The 8,956-nt window shown below is 32.2% G+C and overlaps 2 non-coding genes across 2 annotated transcripts; both read right to left on the reverse strand.

The window, feature by feature from the left end:
- Window positions 1-303: 303 nt before the first annotated feature.
- On the reverse strand, window positions 304-422 carry LOC115229475. Its single transcript, XR_003883338.1, has one exon. It is a non-coding gene; the product is annotated as a 5S ribosomal RNA (ribosomal RNA).
- A 6,009-nt stretch (window positions 423-6,431) lies between these two features.
- LOC115229476 lies at window positions 6,432-6,550 on the reverse strand. Its single transcript, XR_003883339.1, has one exon. It is a non-coding gene; the product is annotated as a 5S ribosomal RNA (ribosomal RNA).
- Window positions 6,551-8,956: the final 2,406 nt, after the last annotated feature.

The following is an 8,956-nucleotide window of genomic DNA, read 5'->3' on the forward strand; positions in this document are numbered from 1 at the left end:
AGGGCGGTATTTGTCCCAAAAAGCTATTTTGAAATTAATGTAAAATATGGTTGTAGGTCAATGTTAGATTTCAGAACATTCTCGATCGAAATAGCTATCTTTTGCGCCAGTGCCTTTTAAACGTTTCTTTTTTCTTCAATAAAGATTAAAAAATACATTCTCAATTATGGTTAAGTTGAAGTCACTGTTTAAGTTATAAACGATTTTGCAAATGACAGAGACCAGAATTGGAGTAGAAAGTAGGATCTTTTTGGAAGAAAGTGTTTCAGGAAAACTACTATTTGTCACCATGACAAATATAAAAAAGTACGACACTGTGTGTTCCCAGGCGGTCACCCAGCCAAGTACTAGAACAGCCTGTAATCGCTTAACTTCCGTGTTCAGATGGGAACGGGTATTTACGACTAAGTATGATCGTACTGGTTATTAATATCTCGCACTCTTTTTATCTTATATTTTCCATTATTCTTAATATTCTTAGAATTCAGTATCTTACCGCTAGATGATTTTTCCTTTATAGCTACTGTATTTATCATGATCGCCTTTGGGTTTAATGCAAACACGATTCACATCAGAGTTAAATAATTACCGAAGTAACTTGTTGTCTTGGGGTTTTGTATCGGCTTGATTATTTGATGACTAGTATGAGTACTATCAGGTGCAATAAATGAGAGTGTTCTTTATGCTCTAGCACGTCATTATTTTTCGAAAAATATCAATGAAGTTAAAGAAATCATAAAGAACATCTTTGGTCTTGCAAACGCTAATATGATTAAAAAGCTTGATTCCTAAAGAACTAAACTAAGAGTTCTTTTATCAATTAGCAAGCACGGCGTTACAGATAATCAACGAAGAGTCTGCTTTAATTACTCAGGTTTTACACTGTGGTGGTTGTGACTTAGACATTGAGACGACAATAATAAATCTTCAAGTTAGAATGGAAAGAATTGATCTTTTTTTGAGTTCCTAAGCAGTCTTGGAAATAATTTGAAATGTATGTTTTCAAAAAAGAACAAACAGCTCAAAAGCAACTCAACATGATTACTGAGATTGAAAAGAATGATCCTAAAGTTGTTGATAGGGAACAGTAAAACATGGAATAATCAATGCTCCACTTATTTTTGAAGAACGTGGTCAAATTCAAGCACCTTTTAGAGCTAAACTTGAAAGATATATTCGAAATTTTGTTTAAACTATCCTAGGTTAAAGTTTAAATTAACTATGATTTTGTGGAGCCTGTAGTTTAGGATTTTGTGGATATAAGATCTACTGGAGGTGAAATCATGAAACCTTAATTCATCAGTGGTTTTATTATGGATATGCATAAACATTTACCTGACGGGAAGGCATGTGCATGTGACGGAATGTATAACTTTTTCATCAAGAAGTTGCACTCTGCATGCGTTTCTGTGTAAAAAGATAATCCGAATAATTAACGGAGAGTAAATGCCTGATAGCTGGTTTTACACTGGGTTAACTTACTTTGTTTCTAAAGAAACGTGATTGTGAGACTCCGAAGGACTTACGCCCTATAACCTGTATGCCAACTTCGTATAAACTTGTCATCAAATGTGTTAATGCAAAACTTGCCGATTTCGTCGAGGCATTTGGCTTAATCTCTGATAAACAGCTTGGAACGGGGGAGCAACGTCAAGGCGCCAAAGAGCAGGACATTTAACCAATGCTTAAATAAGGAGTATAGAAATCTTCATTGGATTGCTCCACATTAGATTGTTAACTTTGTAAAGACTATAATCAAAAAGTGGACAGTAAATCTACATATTGATAGGAAAATAATTGGGAAGGTAAAGTTAGGCCGGGGAATACTCCAAGGAGATTCATTGTCCCCACTGCTATTCGTTATGGCGATAAATTCCTTAAGCAGGATGCTCAAATCCATGTTTCGTAAACTCCAAATTAGTTGGAAGATCCCAATATGTTGACATACTCCACAAATCATTTCTTTTGTATTGACAATATTGAAATAATTGCTAAGAAGACGTATTAGTCAAAATGATGCTGATGATATCACTAGCTCATTAACACTAAGGGGTGACACTTCACATAGCTCCTTCCCTTTTTCTTCCTCTTCTCAGGCTCTGTAAATCTTCGAGAAAGTGCAGTCCACCATATCATGACTAAATGTCTGGAAGACATAAAATTATAAAATGTATTCACATGCATTTATGCCTGACCATTTCCTAAAAGGACCACAGCCAATGAAATTTTTAATATAATTGATACTTTTTTTGAGGAAAACAACATAAAATGGATCAAGTGTGTTGGACTTTGTACAGACGGAGCACAGTCAATGTCAGAACATAAATCTGGTCTTCAAGTTCTTATAAAAAACAGAGCACCAGAAATTATCTGGACGCACTGCATGCTGCAAAGATCAGCATTTGTCTCAAAGAATATGAGTCCAGGACTGAACGATATTTTTGCGCAAATTACAAAAGTTATAAACTATATAAAACACAGTCCTTTAAAAGCTAAGCTTTTTGCAAAGCTGTGTGAAGATATGGATTCAAAATATACATCGCTTTTATACTATTGTGAGGTGCGCTGGCTATCTCGTGTAAAAGTGATTCGAAAGGTGTTTGAACTCAAGGATCAAGTTGCAGATTTTCTTGATGAAAATGATATCGAAGATGCAAAATTGTTTAGGGATGATGATCTTATTGTCAAATTTGCCTATTTGGTTGACATTTTTGGGGAATTGAGTATATTGAATAAATCAATGCAGGGACCTACATTTATTCGCTCAAAAAACAAAATAAAAGCATTTATGAAAAAATTGGTATTATGGAAATCAAATAAACAAAAAAATATCTATGACTTGTTTCCACAGTTAAATACCTTATGCCGTCACTTTACTAAAATCTGTAAAATTTGAAAAAATATATATTCATGTCATTCAGGAAGTGAATTAGAATTAATTCGCAATTTTAAAACGAAAATTGTACCAGTCAAATTCTTCAATATAGAGATTTTTAAAACCAAAGAAGGCGTTCTATCATATGTTCAGATAACAGCATTAAAGAAAACCTTGGGAAACATCTTTATAGATTCTATAAGAATTAAAAAGTTCCCAAAGTGATTTGATATTGTTTAAAAACAGAACATTAATGGAATTCTGGTGTGAACTAAGAAATTCATTACTCAGTTCAATAACACTAGAGAAGTTAATTCCATTTTACACAACATATCTGTTGTCACGTCTTGCATATTTAAAGTCAAAGTATCGAAATCGTCTTAAAGTAAATGATCAGCGTATTGCCGCCCTATCTGAGACAAAGCCAAAAATTGATATTTTAATCTCTAAAATGCAAGAACAAAAGTCCCATTAAGCAGTTTAATTACATTATAAATGTTTATTAATAAGATTTGATGCTACTATAGAATATAGACATGACTACACAAATCATTATAGATTCCAAGAGAATAATAAAGACGACGAGCAATATATTTTTTCACTCAGCATTAACTGCTGGCAAGCAAACATAAAAAATCATTAAATATGTTTTTGATTCCAAAATAAACAGAGCTTTCTATTAATACATATATTTTCCCCCTGATCAAAAATTGAGCTGCTGCTGTGTATTCTCGCGATAAAAATTGAAAGACTAAGACAATAGAATAGACAAATTAACAAAAAAACGAATGTTCATTCATAATATTTGTTTCTTTATTATAAAACGAAATTATCTGATCGAAAACCTCTTTAATATATCTTCTAATTTCGAATTTTTAAAATAACTACTATTCTTCAACATCTATTTTGATATAGATATTATTCAGCTCAATACCCTGTAGAAAAGAAAATAGTCTCCTGAATGGTACAATGACGGCATTCGCATTGGAGAAATTCCTGACTCCAAAGCAGTATATTTAATTCCAGGAACCAAATCCCTTCAAAAGTATTGACTAGAGCAAACTCTAAAACGTCTAAAAGTGGAATAGTCAATTTGAAATTGATTTGATGCAAAAAACAGCGAAATTCAAAAAATTCCGAAAAAGAAACACTTTGGGCTATATCAGTCAGTTTTAATTGATAAAAATATGATTTTTTAGATTTATTTCCTGAGATGAGCTCATCGTACTTTACCGTTCTGATAAATGCATGATCAAAAAACGGTGACCGTAGAAAATAAGAAGAGGGTATATAATATTTCTATTAAACATATAAATTATTACACAATGAAAACATTTATGATTTCGTTCCTTGTTGCGATATAAAAATTGATAATTTTATTTTTAAATATTGGATGTGATGTCGTAGCTTGAGTAAATATCATTCGTACGCATTTACGGATGCTCGTACAAAGATCTGTAATTACCATATTTAGATTTTGAAAGTCTTCAAAATTAATTTAAAAATATAACTTGGGATGTTTGAGTATAACTCGTTTAGTTTAAAAACATTTGAGTCGAAATCAAAGAAGAAATGACGGTTAATAATATGACAATAATTGCAATTGAGGATTGTCAATTTTTTTGAGAATTCATTTTCTAAAAACTATAAAATATAATTTCAGTTGAAACTTTGAAATCGCTATGCGTTTTAGAATTTTTAAATATAACTAAATTATTTTTTCCATATTCTAGGATCCTTTTACAATGAAGAAGCTTTACTAAGGAATAATTAGATATAAATTAGCCATCAGTGGAAATTAACATTGTAACGCTGTTTTTATAATGAGAGGGTTCAATAAATCGAATTAGTTTCTCTAAAAATAACTGTAAGAAATTAAAAACCAATAAATGGATCGAATTGAGGTCTAACTAAATTCATCATGGTAATTTTAATAAATAAAATAAATTTAAAAATATATTTATTATATAAAATTAATTTTCAAAATCATATAAATTTATTTTAATACAGATTTAACTATACTGACCTTCCGAACTTGTAAGCAATTTGGCAACCACTTAAACCTCCAATCATTCCACCAACACAAAAAACAGATACTGCTACGGACCAGCAAAGAATCACAGAAAATTTAGTGATTTCAAAGTGATATCGTTCTTTTAGATTAGTTTCTATAAATTTGATTATTTTCTAAGAGCTTTTAATATAGAAAATACTGCTTGTGGTTGGTTAAGAGCTCCTAGCTGGTATCCAAATTGAAATGAGCCGCCCAATACAGTAATGGCAACTGTATAAATTAATGTCTTGCTGTAAAAAGGTTTCTTAGAAAATTCATTAAAAATCAATTACATTAAGATTTTCTATTAAATTAGCAGATTCTGTCATATTGAAAGAATTTGAAACAATATCAATACAATCGACAATTAAAATTTAAATATATAAAAATAAAAACCATTAAAGAAAATATCAAAATCAAAAATTAAATTAAAATTAATATGAGGTGCAATAAAGAAATTTTTTTTAATTTCTTATTGAAGTCCTAGAAAAAAAGTATTGAAGTCCTAGAAAATTCGGAACTACTTGAATATATATCTAGATGTATCATTTATATAATTTTAAACTAAAAATTTCAGTTCAGACTCAAAAAAACAGCAGGAAATTAAACAAAGCAGGAAATTGAGAGGAAATTCGATTGTGTCGATAATCTCGACCAAAAATGTCGAAATCAGAGTTGACACGTCAATCATGACTGAAACGAAAGTCCAATTCAATAAACCTGACATTTTTGTGGGCATTATTTCACAAGATCGTTTAAACCAAATTGAAGTGGAATTTCTGCTTGCAAACGAACTGTCGATTTTCCACGAAAGAAAAGTAAAGATTATTACAATTGTCGTGACATAAGATAACTGACCTCTCATCCAGATACAGTCAAAAATTACAAAGAATACATCTGCTTTATCTGAAAAACCAACAGTAGGAATTTCGTAGGATAACACAAAGCACATAAGAAAGCAGCTAGCCTGTACTTAGACACGCTTGAAACAGCCAGTACGGATCGGACGGTACATGCAGACTAGCAAGAGAGTTAAAAGAAATCAATACAAAGAAACTAAACGAAAAAAATTATAACAAGAGAAAAGGGGAAGAGGGACCAAATCCGTAGAAAATAAGAGCATTTGGGTAATTGACTGCTGCATCTGTCAAGCGAAAACTGTTGGTGTTGAAATTATTTAGAGAATTTTTTAGAGCAGGGCGGTATTTGTCCCAAAAAGCTATTTTGAAATTAATGTAAAATATGGTTGTAGGTCAATGTTAGATTTCAGAACATTCTCGATCGAAATAGCTATCTTTTGCGCCAGTGCCTTTTAAACGTTTCTTTTTTCTTCAATAAAGATTAAAAAATACATTCTCAATTATGGTTAAGTTGAAGTCACTGTTTAAGTTATAAACGATTTTGCAGGAAATGACAGAGACCAGAATTGGAGTAGAAAGTAGGATCTTTTTGGGAAGAAAGTGTCTCAGGAAAACTACTATTTGTCACCATGACAAATATAAAAAAGTACGACACTGTGTGTTCCCAGGCGGTCACCCAGCCAAGTACTAGAACAGCCTGTAATCGCTTAACTTCCGTGTTCAGATGGGAACGGGTATTTACGACTAAGTATGATCGTACTGGTTATTAATATCTCGCACTCTTTTTATCTTATATTTTCCATTATTCTTAATATTCTTAGAATTCAGTATCTTACCGCTAGATGATTTTTCCTTTATAGCTACTGTATTTATCATGATCGCCTTTGGGTTTAATGCAAACACGATTCACATCAGAGTTAAATAATTACCGAAGTAACTTGTTGTCTTGGGGTTTTGTATCGGCTTGATTATTTGATGACTAGTATGAGTACTATCAGGTGCAATAAATGAGAGTGTTCTTTATGCTCTAGCACGTCATTATTTTTCGAAAAATATCAATGAAGTTAAAGAAATCATAAAGAACATCTTTGGTCTTGCAAACGCTAATATGATTAAAAAGCTTGATTCCTAAAGAACTAAACTAAGAGTTCTTTTATCAATTAGCAAGCACGGCGTTACAGATAATCAACGAAGAGTCTGCTTTAATTACTCAGGTTTTACACTGTGGTGGTTGTGACTTAGACATTGAGACGACAATAATAAATCTTCAAGTTAGAATGGAAAGAATTGATCTTTTTTTGAGTTCCTAAGCAGTCTTGGAAATAATTTTGAAATGTATGTTTTCAAAAAAGAACAAACAGCTCAAAAGCAACTCAACATGATTACTGAGATTGAAAAGAATGATCCTAAAGTTGTTGATAGGGAACAGTAAAACATGGAATAATCAATGCTCCACTTATTTTTGAAGAACGTGGTCAAATTCAAGCACCTTTTAGAGCTAAACTTGAAAGATATATTCGAAATTTTGTTTAAACTATCCTAGGTTAAAGTTTAAATTAACTATGATTTTGTGGAGCCTGTAGTTTAGGATTTTGTGGATATAAGATCTACTGGAGGTGAAATCATGAAACCTTAATTCATCAGTGGTTTTATTATGGATATGCATAAACATTTACCTGACGGGAAGGCATGTGCATGTGACGGAATGTATAACTTTTTCATCAAGAAGTTGCACTCTGCATGCGTTTCTGTGTAAAAAGATAATCCGAATAATTAACGGAGAGTAAATGCCTGATAGCTGGTTTTACACTGGGTTAACTTACTTTGTTTCTAAAGAAACGTGATTGTGAGACTCCGAAGGACTTACGCCCTATAACCTGTATGCCAACTTCGTATAAACTTGTCATCAAATGTGTTAATGCAAAACTTGCCGATTTCGTCGAGGCATTTGGCTTAATCTCTGATAAACAGCTTGGAACGGGGGAGCAACGTCAAGGCGCCAAAGAGCAGGACATTTAACCAATGCTTAAATAAGGAGTATAGAAATCTTCATTGGATTGCTCCACATTAGATTGTTAACTTTGTAAAGACTATAATCAAAAAGTGGACAGTAAATCTACATATTGATAGGAAAATAATTGGGAAGGTAAAGTTAGGCCGGGGAATACTCCAAGGAGATTCATTGTCCCCACTGCTATTCGTTATGGCGATAAATTCCTTAAGCAGGATGCTCAAATCCATGTTTCGTAAACTCCAAATTAGTTGGAAGATCCCAATATGTTGACATACTCCACAAATCATTTCTTTTGTATTGACAATTTGAAAATAATTGCTCTCAAAGAAGACGTATTAGTCAAAATGATGGATGCTGTTAATGAGCCTCACATAGCTCATTAACACTAAGGGGTGACACTTCACATAGCTCCTTCCCTTTTTCTTCCTCTTCTCAGGCTCTGTAAATCTTCGAGAAAGTGCAGTCCACCATATCATGACTAAATGTCTGGAAGACATGAAATTATAAAATGTATTCACATGCATTTATGCCTGACCATTTCCTAAAAGGACCACAGCCAATGAAATTTTAACATAATTGATACTTTTTTTTAAAGAAAACAACATAGAATAGATCAATTGTGTTGGACTTTGTACAGACGGAGCACAGTCAATGTCAGAACATAAATCTGGTCTTCAAGTTCTTACAAAAAACAGAGCACCAGAAATTATCTAGACGCACTGCATGCTGCAAAGATCAGCATTTGTCTCAAAGAATATGAGTCCAGAACTGAACGATATTTTTGCGCAAATTACAAAAGTTATAAACTATATAAAACACAGTCCTTTAAAAGCTAAGCTTTTTGCAAAGCTGTGTGAAGATATGAATTCAAAATATACATCGCTTTTATACTATTGTGAGGTGCGCTGGCTATCTCGTGTAAAAGTGATTCGAAAGGTGTTTGAACTCAAGGATCAAGTTGCAGATTTTCTTGATGAAAATGATATCGAAGATGCAAAATTGTTTAGGGATGATGATCTTATTGTCAAATTTGCCTATTTGGTTGACATTTTTGGGGAATTGAGTATATTGAATAAATCAATGCAGGGACCTACATTTATTCGCTCAAAAAACAAAATAAAAGCATTTATGAAAAAATTGGTATTATGGAAATC

The sequence above is a fragment of the Octopus sinensis genome, unplaced genomic scaffold (genome assembly GCF_006345805.1).
Source record: "Octopus sinensis unplaced genomic scaffold, ASM634580v1 Contig12775, whole genome shotgun sequence".
NCBI lineage: Eukaryota > Metazoa > Mollusca > Cephalopoda > Octopoda > Octopodidae > Octopus > Octopus sinensis.